The sequence below is a fragment of the Falco naumanni genome, chromosome 9, assembly GCF_017639655.2.
Source record: "Falco naumanni isolate bFalNau1 chromosome 9, bFalNau1.pat, whole genome shotgun sequence".
In the NCBI taxonomy this organism is placed as follows: Eukaryota; Metazoa; Chordata; class Aves; order Falconiformes; family Falconidae; genus Falco; species Falco naumanni.
This window is the reverse complement of record NC_054062.1, coordinates 21,591,183-21,613,998: the sequence shown is the minus strand read 5'-3', so window position 1 is coordinate 21,613,998 and position 22,816 is coordinate 21,591,183. Positions and strand designations below refer to the sequence as shown.

General features: G+C 40.4%; 1 long non-coding RNA gene across 19 annotated transcripts in view; it reads left to right on the top strand.

The window, feature by feature from the left end:
- Window positions 1-22,816, top strand: part of LOC121093854 — a 114,690-nt gene that overhangs the window by 77,005 nt on the left and 14,869 nt on the right. For 18 of the 19 annotated variants that reach the window (XR_005829663.1, XR_005829661.1, XR_005829666.1 and 15 more), the window contains one exon: window positions 10,105-10,242. This is a non-coding gene — a long non-coding RNA (uncharacterized LOC121093854). Of the gene's footprint in view, window positions 1-10,104; window positions 10,243-13,131; window positions 13,211-22,816 lie in introns of all 19 variants that reach the window. The other variant, XR_005829673.1, reaches the window with a different exon arrangement.

The following is a 22,816-nucleotide window of genomic DNA, read 5'->3' as shown; positions in this document are numbered from 1 at the left end:
TGAGCAATGTACTCTTTAATTACATCAGAGACACTGAATATCAGCATTCAGCTCAGCCACAGGTAATGCTTCAGATTTCACTGTCCTCTTATCTAACAGATGTGACATCTTTACATTAGAGTATCTTATTCCCTAAATAACAAGCCTCCCTTATAATTAATTATATATGAAAAAGCAAGAAAACACAGCTCAGAAAGATATTTTTTCCAATAAAGCTGCAGAAAGAACAGAATTGCATTTTTAAATGAGACTGAAATCAGGCTCAGAATTATACATCTTCTCACTTATGGAGACACTTCATGGAAAGTGGAATGAAATTCATAAGAGCATAGCTCTTCTGATATTTCATTTAAATCAGTGGAAAACACAGGTGCTCAAAACTAGGCTGACTTGGAGACCTGTCTTTGAGTTTGGATGTCTTATTTTGCAGGCAAACAAGATGACTACTGAACTGTTTCTGTGCAGTGAGCAGGTATCAGATCAGGGAATAAGCCTCATAAGCTGCAAGAGGCTTTCATCTGAGAGATGTCTGTAGAAATATCACCCATATCTGATAGTCAGGCAGATGAGTAAGGACTGGGTCCCTTCTCCTAGCAAGGATTTCCTGAAATGACTCCTGAGCTGACAAACACTCAGGCTCAATTCAGAGGAGTAGGGGCAGAACTGGGAAGGATTTCATGGCTGCTAGTAGAAAGAATTACTGCCCTAAAGAACAGAGGGATCTAGAGGTCAAGTGAAGGAGAAAAATATCAGCTGAAAGAAGGGACAGGAATAAAAATGACACAAACTTTTGAAGCTTACTATGGAATTTAGATACACAACTCCTGTTTGTGTCATGGGCTGCATATCTCAGGCTATGTGCACCACTGGGATGTGGCACAGGCTTTAGGTCTCATATCTGCTGTAAAAATCCTCAAATTCCACCTTAATTCAGTTTGCAGAGATTAATCAGACTTCTCCAGAGCTGTGAAAAGATCACTACTATAGCATTGAGGCTGAAAAATTACCAAACCTGCAACTTCACTTATCATGCAAGTCCTGTGCAGACAGAGAGTAAGTGACATTACTGTCTTGTTCACCTAAACTTTTCAGAAAACATTTAAAAAGGAGAAGGGTCTCACACTTGTGCCTTTAACCAAAGAGAATAGGGAGTACAATTAAAGGCAATATGAAAACAGGGTTTGAGCCAGCAGCTCGACTCTAACCTGACTTTATCTGTTGGTGACTCAAATTGGCATCCTCCCCTTGATAAATTAAATCAAGTTTTGATGAAAAATACAGATCAATCAAGTTGCGTATTTAAGGTTTCTTGTGTAAGCAATGTGAAACAAGACAATGTATCCAGGCCTACTGTGCTCTTTATAAATCCTTTAGCATGTTCCTACTTGGAGGTATACCTTTTACAGGAATTGATGATTTGGAACGGGTTCATCATTCATTTCACTACAAAAAAGAGCAGGAGGGTAGATATGATAAATTGGTAACTACAGGCATCAACATATTTTTAATGCTCTTGATCAATTGCTTCCCTCAGACTTTGTCTGCAGTGCAGGGTGGTTATGGTAGTCTACAGGCTTTAATATAAAGAAGTGTTTAAACTAACAGTTGTGGGTTTTCTACATTTTACTGAGTAGATACAGTACAATTTAAAATCTACAGTATCCTTAAAAAGCCCATAATGACTGCATTTAAACTGAGATGAGACTGCACTGTCAGACTTGCACAACAATAAGTGTCTGTCACACTGTTCAGTCTTGCTGCCCCGCTATGTTGTACTAATTCCTGCTTTGTAAAATCTCTCTAGTAAATTAAGATGCTCCGTTCCTAGTTTATGGCTGAGTGGCAAGAAGCTATAGGTATGCCACCAGACTTGCTGTTGAACGATTCTTATATTTTTCATTATTTTCCTACAATGAAATCCCACCTAATAAATCCCCTCCTCTGCCAGTCTCCTGGAGATGTTTTCAGAGATATTCTGCTTTCACATATATTTCATAAATCTTTCTCCTAAAGGCTTAAAGTAATATTCATATATGTATATTCCAAATGGCTTTTATAAAAAGAGCTTCCTTTTCTGTTTGAACCACTCCGTTTCTTTTTCAGATCTCCCCTCAGCTCGATTTCTGTCACTGTTATCAGGACACAAGGTTCATTGAAGTGAACAAACATTAAAAGGCTTTGTATTACCCCTTTCTCCTTTGAGATGACATTATCTTACCTGAATTAGGCCATGTACGCTCTAGGCAATGAGAGATGATCTAGGGGTAACAGTGGCACAGATCATACAGTCAGATTAAGAAAGTAGGACTGAGTAGTCTGCAGAAACAGAACAGAGTGTTTCAGAGACAGCATCATGCAAGTGCCCCTGTACTACTTTGGGATGAAGTCTGCAGCTCTGAGCAATGTTAGGCAGTTGTGTTGGTGATTTCTAGCTCCAGCATTTGCACATCATATACCATTGTATATGTCCCTGAGGTTCTCAGAGGCCCCTGCTATCATAACAATCTGTTTAACTCTCTGGAGCAAGGCAAACAAAGTACAGAAAATACTGTGTGCCAAGTCCTGTTTCTGAAGCGTGATTTTTTGGAAGACATTGGGAAATGGCAAAAGTTCTTTTGTATAAATAGTCTTAGGTTTTGTCTCAGCATTGTTTAAACAAAAAGGTAAGAAAGGGTACCGTGCATACAGGGAAGCTCAGTTTCCCTGTGATCCCCAAAGCCAAAACCTCCCTTGGAGCAGTTTCAACCTAGCTACACCAGTCATGCTTTGTTGTGGCCCATTGCTAGAGATGCACCTTTTTTGAGGCATCAATACTACATTCATTAGTGTGACACAGAGATGTGTGTTGCCACGAGATCTTGTGAAGGCTGTAGATACAGAGAAAAATGCTAATGTCTTATGTTGAGCTACTTTCAGTTGCAGTGTTGTGAGAGTAAGAAAATGTTGCTCACATCAATGACTACTTAAAGATTGATCTTCAAATAGTCTGTTCCTTACGGAAGAGCTGAATGCATGACTTGGAAATAAATGTGTTTAAAAGCTCCTCTGCCATTTACTTGTTACAGAGCATTGGATCATACGTCTTGTGTCTACCTAAATTACCCAAGTTTGAAAGGTGAATAGATACTTTTCCAGGAAGCTAAGAATTAAACACCTCTCTCTCCTTCATCACAAGCTCAGTCTTTAATTCATCTTATATCCACTACTAGTCAGGCACATGCCAAAGTGAAATGCTCAGTTCCCACAAATGCACTTTATTTCATAAAGTCATATGGTTGGAAAAAATTTCAAGTGGTCATTTAATTCATCCATCTGTGCTAGTGTTAAATCTAATGAGAGTTGTCCAGTCTGCCCTAAAACACTTTCATCCTTGTTACCTTCCCAGGATGTCCACCTCAGTCCTTCATCTTCCTTTCTGTTGGAAAGTTCCTCTTTAAAGGTAATGTGAATCTCACTTACCCAGTTCACATGTTAACCTTCAATGTGGAGAACATACTCTTTTTTTTTTTTTTTTTTTTCCACAATAGCTTTTTAGAGACTGCTACTCTACTTCCTCCTCAAAATTCTCAAACCTGCTTTTTTCCATTAGGGACATGTTTTTATGTGTATTCTTCTCAGATGATAAATATTTTTTTCATTCATTGCTGAAAACTGCTCAAAGTATTCCTGCTAAGCAGTGTTCCTGCTGTATTGAACGAAGGAGACTGTCTTCACAAATGGTGGACTTTCATGTTTATATGTGCTGATATTTGTGGAAGGGGCTGATCATAAATGACCTTGAAACTGTTATCTTCCTCTGAACTATATCTTCTGTTCAGAGAGCTTGTAAATATAATCTCATTTACCCTATTCTGAAGTTATTAATAATTTGCAGTTTTCTTAAGTGTCTTGTGTCTCTGTCCCTGTCTCTCCACCTCTTTGGGGACCTGTGTTTGTTTGGAGCTTTGCTAACTTATTATGTTAGTGTTCTCCAGGATGGCATGTTCCAGCACTTGAAAACTCACAGGATTTGCATGAGAAGAGTTTCTCAGCCTGAAAATCAATGGTTTAGGTGCATAAAACACAATCAATCAACATATGCAGGAGATGTACCTGTTTCTCCAACAGTACATTAAAACCAGCAGAGTTTTTGAGTCTATAACTATGACCAGGACAAAGGAAAATTCTGAAGAGCTATGAAGACTTCTTCCTTCCCACAAGGGTTGATCACTGTCCATGCAGATGATTTGTCTCTGAGACAGATGCTGGTTTCTGAGAGGAAATAGCTCAAGGAATCATCAAGAGGCCACTGGTATACAGTGCTTAAGGGTTTGCCTTCCATTGTAGCACTGCTTAGGTTTTACATATGCAGCTGAAGAAATATGTATTTCTGGTGGCTCTGCGATTCAGTGAGGATGGAAATAGCATTTGAAATTTTGAATACAAACCCCAACAGAAATGACATCCCAGTGTGAAGCAGGCACATTTGTTATTCATTACTGGCAAGCTGGATATCTGCTACCTCACAGCTTTGACTATTAACAGTGAGCTGCTTAACTGAAACAAGACATGCATGTGAGCGGATGTCAGTTTTCTTTTCCAGTCTGGAAATGCCAACATTTCCCTCAACTAATTTCTCTGGCTGGGTAAATTTACAGCTTAATTTATGCCTAGACAACAATCAAATTTTGATTCAAGGTGCTAACTTCTTTCTCCTGCCACTCTCTGTAACTATCCACTCCTGACAGAGGAGGAGATATTGGAATCATAGAATCATTTAGGTTGGAAAAGACCTTTAAGATCAAGTCCAACTGTTAACCCAGGACTGATAAGTCCACCACTAAACCACGTCCCTAAGCACCACATCTACACATTTTTTAAACACCTCCAGGAACAGTGATTCCACCACCTCCCTGGGCAGCCTGTTCCAATGCTCGATGACTCTTACAGTGAAGAAGTTATTCCTAATATCCAATCTAAGTCTCTTCTCGTGTACCTTAAGGCTATTTCCTTTTGCCCTATCACTAGTTATCTGGGAGAAGAGACTGACCCCCACCCGCCTGCACCCCCCTGTCAGGGAGCTGTAGAGAGCAACAAGGTCCCCCCTGAGCCTCCTCCTGGCCAGGCTGAACAGCCCCAGTTCCCTCAGCCGCTCCTCATCAGCCTTGTGCTCCAGCCCCTTCCCCAGCTCCGTTGCCCGTCTCTGGACACGCTCCAGCACCTCTGTGTCCCTCTGGCAGTGAGGGGCCCAAAGCTGAACACGGTGTTCCAGGTGCGGCCTCACCAGTGCCCAGTACAGGGGGACGGGCACTGCCCTGGTCCTGCTGGCCACACTGTCTCTGATACAGGCCAGGATGCTGTTGGCCTTCTTGGCCACCTGGGCACTGCTGGCTCACGCTCAGCCGGCCATCAGCCAGCACCCCCAGGGCCTTTCCTGCCCGGCAGCTTCCCAGCCGCTCTGCCCCAGCCTGTAGCGCCGTGTGGGGTTGCTGTGACCCGCGTGCAGGACCCGGCACTGCTCCTGGCTGAACCTCATGCAATTGGCCTTGGCCCTTTGGTTCTGCCTGTCCAGATCTCTCTGCAGAACCTTCTGCCCTCTGGCTGATCAACACTCCCCCCCATCTTGGTGTGACCTGCAGACTTGCTGAGCATGCATTTGATCCTCTCATCCAGATCATCAATAAAGATATTAAACAGGGCTGGTCTCAGCACAGAGCCCTGGGCAACACCGCTTTACCAGCTGGATGTAACCACATTTCCTACCACTCCTGGGACTCAGCCAGCCAGCCAGCTTTTAACCCAGCATAGAGTACACCGGTCCAAGCCATGAGCAGCCAGTTTCTCCAGGAGCATGATTTGGGAGACAGTGTCAAGGGCTATAACTGAAGTTTAGGTAGACATCATCCACAACCTTTCCCTCATCCACTAGGTGGGTCATTATTCATTACATGAATAGAAAGGAGTTATTTCAAAAGTCCTTTTTGGCTCCCCAAGATGAAGTGTTCTTCATGTGCCCCATGTTGTTCTCTGTTCTCTTGTTCTCTGTTTTGTTCTTTTGGCTCCATCAGCACCAAAATGGAGGTATCAGAAGCATTTATTTACCCAAAGAGTATATCATGTCCAGCAGTACTGTCTTCAGAGTCTCTAACAGTGGAGCAGGGGATGTCACCCAGTGGCTGCAAGTCACTGGTCTGAGCATAGAGCAGCCCTGAAAATATTGTGTGGGCAGTTCGGTTTTGCTTAAGCCTGTGATACCACCCCATGTTGGTCACCTCTTCCCTGCTGCATCCACCTATGTTCTCCACTCCTAAAAGTCTCCAACATCACTTTTCCAAGTAGGGAGATGTGGGGGAATAATAGTAGCACACTAAATGTGCTGGGAAGGAGGAAAAAGACACAAGGAAGAAATTCTTGGGGAGTTTTTATGAACAGAGTTTGTGTCACAACCCACAGTCTGCAGGAACACCTTGCTTATTTTCATGCTTTGATCTACATAAATTAATCCAGCATAGATCTGGATCCCAGAATTTTAGGAACACATCTAGCATTCTGTGTCCACGTGGTGCTAAATCATTAGTTTTGCTTTTCTTTGCAGTAAAATTAAAACTCAGCAATGTGTAGAAGTAATTCCTTGTACTCTGCAATTGTGACATTTCCCTTTTTGGCTGAGACAGGAGATTGAAATGGAGATGCTAAGGAACGTGGCGTTCACAGCAAGGAACAGCTAAGGTCCTCTGGGGTTCAGTGTTGTGAAGGCAGAATTTGTAATGTGTTACTACTGGGTTTCATATTCATTAGTGTTTGCACTGACATTATGCTGCCCAGTTTTTTAACCTTATCAAGTTTTTCGCAACTTCCAAGCAATTTTCTTTCATCAAAAAAAAAAAAAAAGTCATCCTCTGTAAATGTTGCTAGTTCAGTATATGATCTGTAGAAGCACAGATTTTAAGTCTGTTCTTGTTGATCTCCTAAGCTGCACAATCCAAAGAACATCACCTAATAATTCTTGCATCAAACCTTACATGTGGCCTAAAACAATACATGTCAAGAATGTGTCATTGTAACGTGGAGACCTGAGTTGCTGAACAACTGTAATATTTTCCCCAATATGCAGTTTTTGACTAAAAGTAGTAATACTGAACTGAATCTTATTAAACACCTCATTTCACTTTCAAAATGTGAAGGCATTTGAAAAACACTTCATACAACCTCCTTAAAAACACATGTACTGTTAAGCATCGTGTAGTAAGATAAATTTCAAACACTCCAGATTGACAGTAGATATTTTTTCTACGCATCTAATAAATTTTTAGTGTGATATAGTAGATAGTGATATTGGTAGAGGAACATTTAGATTAATTGTTACTAAGGGAGTAGTCTTTCTCAAGAGATTTTTATAAGCTTCTTGTACTTGGGCTGAAAATACCATGAGAACATCCATGCTTGTGAATTTTGAAATGTTTTCTTCTACTTCCAAAAAGGACTTCAGAGTACAAAGGATCTGTATTATGAAAAGTGTTATATTCAAAAGCCTTCTTTTATGGGCAAAAAGAAAAAACACCTCACATATGTATATATATAAAACCAAGAGTTTATTGTTAATATAATAGAATCTTCACAAGTCTTTTCATTAATAGTCCTGATCTAACTATTACCGAAAAAGAAAGGATAATAATATAGTTAGAACTGTTATACATACACTTCCTGCTTTCTACCCTTTTCCTGGTGTTATGCTTCCCCCTTCCCTGCTCCTCAGGGTGCTGAGATCAGTGGTTTCATTCTGGCATTGGCGCTGCTGGGATGTTGTAGCAACTTGTCAACATCTGGAGACGGAGACCTTTGCAGGGTGGGATGTCATTCGTATTGGTGGCTTCTGTCTCCTCAGTCTAGGATCCACTTGTAATCATTTATATGGTTTCTAACAGAAGTTTTACACCTCTTACACACTTTTACACATAATACAGGACTGTGCACCTGGCCATGCCAGAATATTTCCTCAATATTCCATTTCTGCACTGGCTGAAATGTCTTTTCTTTGACATGAACGTAGGAAAAAAGCTGCTCTTGTAAGGACCCTCTCTGAGAAAAGGCTTTGTTTGTTGTCTGGGTGCCAGGTTGGTGTGATTATGTCTTAAAATGTAGTGCTCTGAGATCACCTGCAAATCAATTCTGTGCACACCTGTCTGCAATGAGGGGCATGCCCAAAGCCTCCCACAGCTTAAGTATGGGGGAAGAAGATAGCTCCTCAGATGAGCATGGAGCAAGTGGACAGCCTGATGGAGTGTGAGCTGGCTGCAAAGGTGATTTGCCATAAGTAGGCATTTTCCAGGGCAGAACTTGGGTGGATAAGCAGTTGTATATAACTGGTACTTAAGTATGCAAAAAGGTCTTACCTGGGGTCTGTGCCTTCCTATGCCACAACTCTTGCAACCACTTATAGAAAGAAGAAATGTTTTCCTGGCCAGACTAATGTGACTTGCTCACACTGGCATGAAGAGAACAGGCTCCAGAGTTTGAGTCAAGAAGAAATTAATTCCTCAGGCACATTAGCAGTGGCCATTGGAGTTTTTAACTTTTTTTTTTTTTTTTTAAGTGTGGGAAATACTGCATTTTGTATCAACATCTGGTTATTTGCTCCTAATGGATGTCTTCATCCTGCAGGCCCAAAGCATTGGTTATGCCTTTGAGATCTCCTGTGATGCACAGTACTAGAGGAGTTTGGTTTTGTTTGTTTTTTTTGTTGTGTTGTTGTGGTGGTTTTGGGGTTTTTTTGGGTTTTTTTGGGGGGGAGGTGTGTGTGGGGTGTGTGGTACTAGCAATCTAAAACCTTACTGTGCTTGGAAAAGGAGGAGTCGGGGGTTGTTCTGGGCTTACTGGAGGGGCAACTGATGTGTTGTTGGCCCTCTGGAATTGTTAGTAAATGACTAGAAGCAATAACCCATGTGGCTGATGCTCTTCTATCTGTGTCCCGGCTAGTAATTATAGTCATTCATTGGTCAAAGGCACGAAAATTATTCCAACAAGAATGTGACTGAACACCTCTGAGGCTTTATAACATGATTCAAAAGAAGGAAGAATAAGATTAAAATGTTTCTATGGCAAATAACAGGCCATTTCCTTAATATGCAAAGCATTTATTTTTATGCAAGCTGTGTATCTGTGGTTTCTCTGGACAGGAATCCAAAGCAGCTGTGCTTTTCTATTTGAAGTCCTCCGCAGGTTATAATGAAGCATGCTCCCAAACTACTGAACAGCATTTAAGGCTCTATTTTTAATCTTGTCATTCTTATCTTGTTCCAAACTGCCCAAGTTTGTACCTCATGCATTTTAAGTCACCACCAGAATTAATAAGGAGGAGGAAAGACATAATTCTGTTGTTCCATAATGCAGCCAAATTCCCATTATTTTCTTCTTAACCACGCACTGGAAGTAACTGCCCTCTCACTTTTTTTTCATCTGTGAAGGGTATAAAAGCAGAGAAGTTCTCACTAGAGCAAAGAAGCAATCAAAGGTACTGAAAATGCCCAGAAACCATATCTGTGTGGGTAGAAAGAATGTGTCCTAGATCCTGTTCTGTGTGATTCCAGTGTGTTAGTAAAAGGCTGGAGTCAGTTGAATAATGAGGGGAGTTGGTTCATTGCCGGACTGAAAAACTACTGCCATAAAGAAAAAGTCTCCTTTCTTAAAAGAGACATTTTCTGAAATCAAACGTGCCATTTTAAAAAAGCCTGAATGCTTCATTTAGAAAGCACTAGAATGAGACGGTCTGGTTTATCAAACTGCAGTGTCTGGGTGTGAAAATACACAAAGTGTATGGGCCGGTCCTCAACACAAAATCACAGTAGGGCTAGAGAATAGACCATCTGCCTAAAAATTAAAAATAAAACCATCGCCCAGCTCCAGCAGGGCTAGGTGCAACCATAATGCTGATGAGGAAGAGAGCTGGAGGAAGGGACTCTGCGGTCCCCTTCACCTTGCAGGGAATCTGTCCCTGTCCTGTTCAGCTCTCCTGGCCTGCCTCAGGGTGTCCTAGGGCTTCTCAAATATCCTTGTGTCCATTTTCTAACAGCTCCAAAACAGGAATCAGCTGCTCTATGCTTTCCCACTTTTTCTTTCTCATTGCAGGTCTGATCTTGCAGGGAACTAGGAAGACATTTCAGCTCTGTGGAAACTTGCACCACATCAGGATAAGTCTTTGGGAGAGAACAGCTAAGGACTTCCTGATGCAGAGGCACAGGGCTGATCAGACCACTTCCAAAAGAGGTATGTTCATCACTGATGTGGTGCCCAGTGTCATCTGTCTCCAACATTTACTCTTCTCCACTGACAGAAGAAGATTAGTTCTTGCTGTAGCAGCAAGGACTGTACTGCGAAGGATATAAATTAGCATTTCATCGTGCTTACCTGCCATATCTCACCTCATAAAAACTCAATTTCTTTGCAGTGTTTCCCTTTATTTTAGTGGCACTCTTCCCTTCAACATATACAGGTTTTACCATCACAATATTGCATCTTATTCCCTGAAGCATTTATAGAGCGTGTGTCACAACTTTAATGGATCAGGAACATAATTATTCTTATCATATTAAAACTTTGACTGATGGCACTTGGCCATTTTATTTTTTACTTTTTTATTTTTTATTTTTAATCAATAAATTGCAACACAGAAAATATTTTAAAACCTACCACAACCTGACAGGCCAGAATTCTCCTGTCAGCTACATCTCAAAATACCAAACTTTACTGACATTTTGCTTCAATTTCTTGCTGGGTGAGAAATGCCTGGGAGCAAACTGAAATGATCTTCTAGCAGAAAGTGCTAGTTCCCTGCTGGGATTTGTACATTTTTAGGGTCTTAATCTAATATACTGTATAATCTAACAATTTGTTTGTGTGTGAATGTAGAATTTACTTGGACAGTGGGAGAGGAAGATTGTTAATATGTTTTGTACAAATATGGGATCAAACAAACTGACACGGTGTAATTTCCTTGACTGAGAGAGAATATGTTGCATTGGGGTGGAAATTTTTGTTACTGTTTTTTCCAGAAAATATTTCTTTTTAAATTGCTGGTTTAGGTTGGTTGAATTGGTGACACTGAATGATAATGGCCAAAATCTTTCAGATTGTAAATGGGAAGAAAAAAATAGTAAACCCTGAAAAATAAAAACAATTTAGTCAGATATTTCCAAATGAATAAATACATTTTCAAAAGCTTTGAGATGATATCCTATGTTGAAAATTGTCAGGAACATAATACAAAGGAGGGGTAAGAAACAGGTTAAAGATACACCCCCGCAAAACAGAGGACAAAATCTTTCTTTAGAAGTGATTATAGCTGTCATTTGACTGACATTTTTCATGTTCTTTTTTCTCTCATTGCATAACATTAAAATAATTGAGGATCAAACCCAAATATATAGTTGTTCAGGGTTTTTTTGGCATCTAATAGTTAAATTCAATTACTTGCTGAGTTTCCCTGGGAGATCAATGGATGCTGTAAACCCTACAGAGTGGCTGTGATCATGACACATTCCTTAACAAATGAAGTTAATAACTATGCACTGATATATAGAGATTTTTTCCTAGGGAGGCAGCCCCATGCTGTTTCCTGTTTTCTGTATGTGTTGCCTCCATGACTGAGTATAGCATTAGTCTTTAAATTTGCAGGGATGAATTGAAGTATATATGATAAATACCGCAGATGATGTATAACCATGAGCAATGCTTTACTACCCAAAGGATATCTACCAGCTAGTGAAGGGCCTGATAAGTTGAAGTAGAAAGTCAAACCCAGAGGAAACTTTCAAAATAATTTAAGAGCATTACATGCATTCATCCACGTACTCAGAAGACATGTAGTTTTCCCCCATGCCTGCTGATATGTAGTTCAGGGATGCAGTTCATCCTGGCTAACTAGGTGAACACATCTCAAAGGAATTGGATACAGTTTCTGAATAGAAACTCCCTACACACCAGCTTTCATCTCTGGAAAAGTCATTGGCAGCTTCCAGAAGGAAGATGTAGCTGGAATGTGGCAGTACTAAGGAGGAATGGGAACAGGGAAGGATATGTATGTTCTGATTGCAAATACAAACGTGAAATTGCAAAAGAAGAACGCCAGAACCAGCCTGTCACTGGCATCAAATGTAAATGGAGCTGATGGTTTTCTCAGCCCTGCTGTTTATCAGGTATAACGAAACCTTTGACCTTCCCTGTTTCCCAGAGGGCAGTGACTAGGGATGTGGTGGATCACATTATAGAAAGCAAGCCTCTTTGATTCTGCTGGGATGGCTCAATGTGTCAGGGTATATTAATGCTAATGAGCTTGAAAGAAAGGCAAAGGGCTGAAGAGAAAAAGAGATCCCCTTACCCCACCTCTTCTCATCTCAACATGATTCTCTTTTATGGCTTTTTTGTCTCAGACTCCCTGTTTGCCTGCCTGCAGATAAACCTGGGTCTCTAATAAACAGTATTTCCAGGAGGGAGTCAGCGGCTTAATACTTTTTTTATTTCCCATGGTCCTGCTTGCCTCGCCAGTCCGCAGCTAATGAACAGAAAAGGCTATTTCAATTTTCGTATCTCAGAAACTTCTGAAATGTAAGCATCTGAGCATTTCTTTGTTGAGTTTTGTGGGTCTTTTAATAATCAGAAAAAACAATCCTTTTCACTTTCCCTTTTGACTTAGTTAAAACATTCGGACTGGGATTAATTTCTTCTCTTATCTGATTGAGAAACACCTGTTCTAGTTCTCATCTAAATGATGTTCAAGGAGCATGCAGACTCCATGTATAAGGGCCAGTCACAATAAGGCAAAGTATTCTATAGAAAATTATGAAAAAAGAATATCCTGAAACAGAGATAGGTATGTGCAGTGTGGTCATTCACAACAGCTAGCAAAAGATTCTAGCCAGCCTGTTCAACTAAAAAGCCTATCACCTACTGCATAAGTTATTTGGGTCTAATTTTTCTCGAATAAGATGGTCAAAATATTTACATTGCATCTATTACCTATGGTTTTCCGTTTTCACATTTCAGAATTTCATTTGTAAATTTTTTTTTTTTCCTCCACTGCTTGAACAGTTCTGAAGTCAGGTAGCAGTACTGGGAACAACAGTATAACACATCTAATGAACTCATCGTTCTTTCTAGCTGTTAAGCAGGATTCGGAAGCATCTCCTGCTCACCTAATACACTTGTTGAAGAACCACTTATCTAATGAAAGCAAGAAGTAAGTGTCTTAAAGTTTTGTTGGAGCTCTTCCCAGAAAATGGCCTCATCTTGAGGCTTCTAAGTGAGCTTTGTTTCCCCTGAACAGGCCTTTGAGGGCAGGACTAGTTTTCCACTTGAGAAAAGACTACATGCCTGTGATGGTTACACTTCAGCTGGCAGGCAGTAGAGGAGTGTGTCAGAGCTAAAAGCATATACTGCTGCTTGAGTTCAAGAGAAGCTTCTGCAGCTGGCCTCAGACTTTGGAAGCATGTTCTTCTGCTCCCTTTCCTTTCCATGAGTGTGGCACATGGAAGGCATAGCAGTCCTCCAGAACGTACTCCCCCTTGTACAGCTATCCACACACCCACAACTACCCACTCAATCCTCATAAAGGAAGAAAGGACCAGCTTAATAGAACTGCTGGAGGTGTGTAAAGAAACTCATGTGCCTAAATTATTGATAGAGGATTGCAGACCTTTATGTAAAATAGACACACATACATTTTTAAGCTTTATGCCAGCTGTTAAATATTCATGATTTTTTTTTTTTTATTTTAAAAGCTTTTTATCAATTTAGCCCTGGTTATAGAACCCTGAAGGGAGGAAAAAAAAGAGTACAAAGTTGTTAGGATATTCTGGGTGATCAGTGATGCTGTACGCAAGAGACAATAATCCTAGTCTCAAATCTCAGTCCTCAGAGTAAAGGAAGAGGCCTAAACTCTTCCTTTCCAGCCATGGCATGGCACGCTGCCAGAAAGCCACACAAAAAGAGCACAGAGTCCTTTATAGAGTATCTTCAATGGCCTGCATGCACAGATTAAAAATAAGGCAAGCTACAAAGCAGACTTTTCCAGAGGGGATGGAGGGCTTACTTCTTGCTGTCCATTTTAGCACTGTGGCACTAACCTATGGATGTGGGCTAGCTCCATTCAGAGGAGGACTGGTCAGATTCTTTAGCAGTCTAGCAATTGTCAGGAACCTGTAGCTCCAAACAGCTTCAAGTTGACATTAATCTTCTTGAATGGTCTGCTAAGGTTTGCAGCAAAGGCTCCAGAGTATTCTAGCCAAAAGGTTGTGGTTTGTTTGTTGTTGGTTTTTTATTTTTTCTAATGCAATTAACACCACTATCCATTTGTCCCTGGAATGTTTTCCTGTATTGTACTGTCCTGCCATCCTGGTGTTTTTACTGCAGTGTCTAGTTAATTAGCACTTGGTCTGTCTTTCTGATACTTTGATTCCAGTCTCATTACATTATGCAAATCTGCATCTTGCTGAATCTGCTGTGTTTTAGGCCACACGCTGAAATAATCAAACCCCCTCTGCATCCTATTGTTGTTGTCCTCTCTATTTCTGGGTTTTATTAATTTCTGTGCATATGTGCGTGTATGCGCATGCATGATTCGTAATTTACAAGCAATTGAAATCTTAATTTCAGTTCTCATCTAAACAGTAACATTGCCATTCTAAGTAGATGGCATGAAAAGACCAAGTTTCATCTCCTAAGCATTTCTGACTGAACCTCCTATTTTGCAATATATATTTATCAGTCTCGTACTGAGTATTGTGTCCCCTCATTTGTTGGTGCCATTTATTTTTCTCCTGGAATGAAATGTCTGAACTAGACTGTGGGCCTAATCTTGCAAACTGAAGTAAACAAAAACCCCAACATTATTTCAGCATCTAAGAATGAAATATAAAACTGAATTATAAATCTGAAGCTTGGAGCTTGAAATTTAAGCTTAAATAAGCAACTCTGGGAAAGCAGGCATATGCTGTCACTCCATCACCTGCATACAGTAAGAATAAGAACTAATAATAAATAATAAAATTATTTACACTGAGATCTCCAGTGTGATGGGAATGTTCAAAATACCTGAGAAAATTAATTCCTCATTCAAAGACTTTTTCGGTCAGGAATGCTTGCAGACAGACCGTTGCATACATACTCCCTAGAAAGACCGAGATCTTGAGAGGACTTCACAACTGGAATTGTGTTTGGGTTTTTTTGGTGGTTTGTTTGGTCTTTTGGTTTTTTGGTTTTTTCTGGTGGTTTGTCTTGTTGTTGGGTTTTTTTTTCCACAAAAATGTCGAAACCATGTTCTTGGCAGTCTAGTGGACTGTAGGATATCCAATATTCAGCTGATTTCTCTGGTTGTTAGTCAAATGCCATAAGAAGGTTGTTTAAGATCAGCAGGATAACTGGGATTGCAGGTAAACTTGCATTCCATAATTCCACGTTATATTTTGCTTTATTAGTAATGACAAATGCACCTAGAAACCTTCATCAGTGAAAACAGAACACTTTAAAATATGGCTAACGCAGAAAATCATCTGTCCATCAGAAATAACTGCTGTGAGTTAGACCTGTTTTCTTGGCCACTAAAAGCAGATCTTTTAATTAGCTGTTAACTAGTGTATTCTCTCCTTTTACCCTCCTACCCTTTGGGAGGCCCTTAGAGAGGAGCAGATGCTGGGTGAGAAGGTCCTATCTCTTCTCCAGGCCAAAAAGGGTGGTGTTGGAAGGTGGGAAAATAGGCAATGCGGTTCACTTGCATATAGTCAAGAAAGATATTTGCCCTCAGCGATGCCATTTTGTTCTTCATACTGAAAAAAGATCACAGGGGCTTTTCTCTTCTTTACTGTGCCTGTTATCCAACAAACACTAATTCTTAGATTCTCTGGACCCTGGCAATATCAAAGTAGTATTTGTTTCCTTTTCTTTCTCCCTTTGAGCTGTTACAAGAGAAGCAACATTTTGAAGGCAAAGATGAAACAAATTTCATTTCCTTATTTGTCTTATTAGAACATCTCTGAACAGAATGGATCAAACTCTTAATTAAAAGTCAGCTTATGCTCAGAGATTAAAGAGAAATTGTTACTGTGAGAGGAGACTTTTCATGCATCTCCCCTTTCCAGAAAAACTGCAGGGCGTACCTAAATGAGAAAAATGGAGTGAAATGACACAGAACATGCTCCATATTGGAGATTTGTAGTGATCTATGATGATGAAAGCAACAAGGTCAGTGGCAGCCAGACAAAAATGATGATTTGCTAATTCTCTGGACTGGTTTGACAGTATTTCCAACTCCAAAGCAGACATTTCAGACATTTGAATGCAAAACTTACCAATGCTACCTCACCATGGGAGGTCAGAAATTTGACTCCAAACAAAAGCTCATAAGGTCACCCTGAGCTGAGCTGAAATTTGACAGAAAGCACCTGTTAGAATTTCTTTGAGAAACTCAGTATCAGCTTCTTTCTCATGTAGCTGTCTAAGAAAGCCTAAAGGTTTAAGAATAATTAAGAAAGATTAGAATCTTATTTATTTTCTTCACCATAGTTCTATCATAGCTGAAGTACAATGAAAGTTTCAGAAGCAACACAGAGACATTTCTTAATAGCATGTAGGCAGCTGCCTGGTTAAAAGTTTTTGAAGAGGACAGTGCTTGCTTTTCTTTAGTGTTCAGTCTTTCATACAGAGAAAAGCATTTGCAAAACTTGTACATTCTTCTGATTGATGTAAGGAGGAATCTATGTTCAGACATCTCAGCACCTCAGTCAGCAGAAAGGAGGAATGTATCACTCCTTACTGGTCAACCTTTAATCACTGGGTTTTGGAGCATACAAAAACACCCAGATCAGTATGTTTTTTTTGAACTATTGCCTTTCTTGTTTCAAAGAGAAGAACAAGCATTCAGAACACCTGGATTCTATTCCTAGTGTTTTCCTCACTTTCTTTGTTTGTTTTTTTTTCTGGTGTGCATCCTTTCACACAGGATTTGATCTCTCCTCGCAATGATCCTGTAAAGCTTTAGTGACTTTTCTGATGCATTAGGAACATGAGTTAGAACTTGTAAGTTATTTGAGATCTCGGGTATCATTTGCAACTGTCCTGAGAAGCCCCTGAGAGTCATTGGGCTGAACTAAATACTCATGACTCCATTAGGAGCATCTCTCAAGGGTGAGAATCAAAATCCACTTTCAAGCATTGTCACCCTGTTGTTTTCAGTGATCTTCTGCAGCTATGAGCTCAAAAGAGATGCAGCCACTGACATTACAACAGACAATGTGTTTTCTGCCATGGTTTGGGCAAGACTCTTGTTGAGATTAATATTTTCTCACCACAGGAGATGATACAGCTGAGGGAGAAAGGGAAGAGACAGATGAACTCTTGGCCAACTCGCTTGTTGAGTGAAACTGGGATTCTGACAGAAGCAGTTAATTAGGAAATCATTTATGAAGTGATTATCAGTGCTGCCTGCCTAAAAACACAATGCAGCACTTGTACTGAAGCAAGCAGAGTGTAACTTTATAGTGTACTTGTGTTGTCAATTACTTGCCTAATAGGCTTATAATTGAAACCACTGTTATCATGTAGTTTCCATAATAAGCAATAAACACCGTAAAATAATGCATAAAGCCACTCCAAGTCTATAAAGAGCATATATAAATCATGTCATCAACAACAGCTTACTTTGTGAATCCCAAAAGTTGATTAAAGATAATGACGCTTCCCCAAGGAACTCTTCACAGAAACCTTTCTGAAGTTCAGGAACTTTTGCATGAGAGTCTGGATCTTAATGGCTTTAAGTCAGAAGTTTTAAAGCCTAATCCAAAGCATATGATCTCAATGGACAGTTTGCCTTGACTTTGTGAAAGTTTCAACCAGGCCTTTAAAAGACAAAGCATGCCCAGGTCTTGTGCAGTACTTCACACACTGAACTTCACTGGCAAAAAAAGAGAGAGAGAAAAAAAAAAAGAAGTCTGAAACAAGCTTCACTGGCTGCCTTACCAGTAGCAAAGCAATGTTTGTCTTTCTGGTTTCATCTGCTCGATAACTTTTCCTCTCAAAGTGCTTGGAACAGGAAGAAAAGAAGGCTCAGGTGGCTGGTATTTCTCTTGCTCCATCTATTTCTAGCGAAGCAGTGGAGGTCAGGATGACCTGAGAACTTCAAAGAATCACTTCATCTTTGCATCCTTCCCACAGCATAACTGAGTTGAGAAAGCAATCCCAGGCCAGGTAAAACTAGAAAAGGGTTAGGATGTAGAGATATTTAGACATTTTACTGGCTAGGGGACTACAGTTTTAACATGATCCTCACAAATTTGGCCAACGACCATAATTAACACAAAGTTCCTCGAGGGGAACAGTGTTGCACATGCTTCAGGCTTCTTGGGATTAAATCTTGAAATTAACTGCAGGTTTTCCTCCTAGCAGACACTTTTCCTGCCTGTGAAGATAAGAATTATCTCTGCTTGTGAACCAGTTGATGAATCAAGCACTTACTCAACTTACTGCTAATGTCAGAAAGAGCAGATGTATATAATACATTCTGGGAGCAGACAAAAAGGAAACATATTTATCCTCCAGACAGAATTATTGACAAGAAATCCTGACCTTTCTTGGTTTATAGAAGTAATTTAACTAGCCACTTCTTGCATCATGTAGCAGCTGCGTTAGCTGCAAGAGAAACTTGAGCCATTTTTCTCCTGAAAAGCCCAGTTAGTGACTAACTACTTGAAAGCAATCCTGATGAAACAACATGACCTCTTCCACTTTCTTCCCTCTATTCTAATACCTTCATTGAAGTGAGGAGATTTGACTTCATAGAATATTCAGTCTTGCTCAAAAATATAGGACTTCCACCCCCCCCCACCCCACCCCCCCACCCCCCCCACCCAATCTTTATGATTAAACAGAATACCTTATTCTGCTTTGGCCTAATTTGTATAATAAATTAGCTATTTCACTGTCGATTTCTAAATTATAGTTGAGCCAGTTAGCAAGTTCTACTTCTTACTGCACAGTGAATTCTTAGCTTCAAATAACTCCTGGATGTACATTAGACTTTGATTTTTTTTTTCCTCTTTCTGCTAAAATGTCCTACCTACATCTCCTTTCTATAAAATGACAACAGTTTTATTTCCCTTCTGTTGCACTTAAGTCAGTATCCGTTTCTGTCACCACGTGCCTGGTTCAAGGACATTCAGCTGAGTGTGGGCTATTTTCAGGTCAGTTAGATCTGAGTAAATCCTCGATGCCAGTTTCTTCCATGGTCTTGCAGATCACAGGACCATGCTCAGACCCCTCAGATGGGCTCTGCCTGGAGAAGTAACCAGGTGGTAGCGTTTGGCCTCTGGAGCCTGCCTTCCACTGCACCACGCTTCTGTAGCTTCACCGGGTGTCTGTTGGCTTCTCAGGTGTGTGTCTTCAGAGACACAATGCACGACAGAGTCAATTAAGACAGAGGAGAAAGTCTTAACAGAACTAGGAAAATGCAGGATTGAAAACACTGAAGAGTGGAAGCTTCCTTAAAAAGCCAGGCGCTGGTAAGTGCCTGATCATGTCCTTTTTTACACCTCTTTAGGAGGGTGCATTTTTCTGTCTGCATGGAAGTGGTCCTCATCCAAAGTGTGCTCCCTAAACCAGAAGTACTCTGCTCTTAAAAAACAAGCTCTTCCCATATCAAATGATCAACTTGGAAATTTCAGTTTCTATACCTAGTCTCAACTCACAGCTTTCTACAGCTGCCTGCAAAAAAAGTTGCTTTTCCTCAGATGTGTCACAGAAACTAGGAGGGAAGCTCTCTGGGCTGGGGCAGTGGCTTGCTGTTTTTGTGGTGAATGTAATGTGTCTTTTTTGGGGGGGTCAGATGGCTTGCAGAAGTACAGTTGACGGCTTGGGCAGGGGATGTTCTTAGAGCATCACGAAAAGCAAATGTTCTATCTAATCTCATACAAACATATCGCATGCTGTCACAGGATGTTTGCTTATTCTTGATATTTCAAGGCTTTCCACAGTACATATTTGCACAACTAAAGAATATGTGGACCCTAGTCTTGTCTGGGTCTTGCGCAGTTGGTTTAATTCCATTATTAATCTTGTTTGTTGTAGCCCATTTAGTATCTTGTGCCAAGTTCTGATGTGAAAGTGGGAAGTGGAAATAAGACAGCCTTTTTACCTAATCCATTTGTGACATTTGCCTCTTCCAGCTGTGACAGGCAAAGGAGTGGATCGAACTTTCCCCAGAGGTCCAGCCCATCCAGCTGGGCAGAGGTTACAGACCCCTGGCAGATGGTCTGGAGCTTTGTTGTTCTAAGGGTAAATATTTTACACCCAGGCCAGGACGAATTTGTTCATTTGGCTTGGTTGTCAGAAAATTTAGTTTCAGAAGGGTTTATCCTGGGGGAATAGATGAAGGAAAAGGTAGGATGTAGATGCAGCCCAGTGGTGCTTTGACCTTCCTTAGAAGACAGCTTCACAGCCAGGTCCCTGTGGCAGTATGTGCTTTGCTCCCAGCTATGCTGCTCTCTGTCCTGTGCTGCCCAGAGCACAGCCCTCTTATTTAGCTCATTTAAACTTTCCCCAGTAAATCAACTGCTACAGCCCTTCTCTCTGAATACCCATTTGTCGATCTCTCTCTGGTGCCTTGGACTGAATATAATATTCCAGGTGCAGTCACAGCCAAGCTGTACAGAGGAAAATTATTGGCTTTTATTTTTGCTCCATAATGCAATGTCTCTCTGACCGTAGCCTAAGATTGCATTACCCTTCCTTTTGCTCTGTATCACATTGCAAATACATCTATGATTTCTCGATTGCTAGCCCTCAATCTCTTTCAACGGTACTGCTTCATTCCATTGAATATAACATTAATTTGTTAGTGTTTATAGACCAGTGAGTGCTATTGTGTGAGAGGTTGGACTAGACAGTGTAGAGACAATATAATACCGATGGCAGCCAGACAAAGAGAAAATTGACGATTCAGAAATAGAAGGGAAAGGAGGAACAGGAGACAGAGTTTGGTGAATAATAGATCTTTCATTTCTGTGGTGGACCAAGAAAGATTTTAAAAATTGCTCACAGCTTAATGGCAACAAACTTTTAAAAACACAAGCATAAATCCTAAACAAACCAACAAAAAAAACCCCAAACCGACTGATTTTGAATTTCACTGAGGTATTTTGTTTAATTTGAAATTAAAAGTCTTGAGATTTTTCTTTTTTTTTTTGTTTGTGTACTTTTACTGTCATGTAAAGTTTTTCGTTTTCACTGTTTTTAAGGGAAAACATTTTTTAGCTTTAAAACTCCTTTGTTTTCATTCTTCCACAAAAATAGCAGTTCAAAGAGAAAAATCTGCAATTATTTTTTAATATATATTTTCAAAATATCCTCTGTTTTTCAGTTAACTCTATTAACCAAATCTGATATTAGTACCCAAGTTCCAGTCTAGTTTTTAGCTGCTTCAAGGCCAATTTTGGGAAAACTGACTGCTAATTCAATATCCACTTCAATGCATAATACATGATCAGAGAAAGGAAAGAGCTGAGCAGCTGAGGGTGCAACAAGCAAGAAATAGAGAATCAAAGGGTAGGAATACTGCATACAGAGGAAATGAGAGATGGGGGGGAAATCATAAGTAGAGGAGGGATCTGAAGATTCACAGTGAGAGAAATAGGGATAATGTGCTAGAGAATGGGAATAACGCAAAAACCACAGACTATAATTTCCCTCCATCTTAGGCCAGAACTGAGGTTTGTAAGTCAGGTGCCCTTCCACTGCAGGAAACAAGGCAAAAAGCCTTGACAGGAGGAGATGTGCCCGAGATCAAATTATCTCTTAGATCGATGGATTCTCTTCACTAAGGCATAAGGTGCCAAAGGTGCCCATACTCCCTAATCAGACTTTCTAATTAGGTGCTTACAATTAGGTAGGATGAAGCCAAGTAAGGCCTTTTAAAAAGTGCATTTATAGAGTTTCATGGCCTTTTCCTCGCATGCATCTGTTATCTAAGCTTGGGGAAAAGCCTGATGAGCCAGGATGGCTTATTTACAGTATTATATAGAGAGTTGCATCATAGGTCATGGAATAAAAGGATAAATTACATATACCCCCTCATGGTTCCTTGATGAGTTATGTAACTTGCTGGCAAGAGCACTCAGGCTACTGGCATGGTTACCTGGGCCCTGCACCAATGATGCCAAAAGACAGTGGCTCAGATAATCATACAAAGGAAGACTGCAAAATAGGTCTGAGTGCCCTAAAGGATCAATTGACCTCAGTCCTGCTGCATTTGTGATCCTCTCAGGAAAAATATTAAACCTTCTTTAGGGTTTTGCAGTGGGACAGATGAGCCAACATCCTGGCATCTGTGCATTTTGGTTCTGGATCCTCGTGCCCAGAGGAAGAGAACAGACAGATATAACAGCTCTTTGTTTAGCTGTGGGCTGCAATGCGGACTTGATTTGGCCTAACTGACCTGGTAATCCTTACACTTGGGCTTCCCTGGTACAAAAGCTGGGTTGCAAACAAATATATTCCAAGGTCCAGGGTATTTTCCATATCCTCTCTTCACTAGCTTTATGCCCATGATAGTGTAACTGCCATTTCCAAGTCCAATGCTTTCAAAATACTTATTCTTTGCTCACATCTGAAAAAGTCATGTGCCACCTACCACTGACCTCTCTGAAATGCAGGTATGCAGTGCATTAATGCCACCAAACCAGCAACAGAAGTAAATGATAGCTGTTGCAGACTGCTTTGTGTGACCATTTTCTGTTCATGTCGATACTCAGTTGCAGTAATTGCCAGATCCTTTTTATTTCCAAAAGAAAGCTGACTTCCA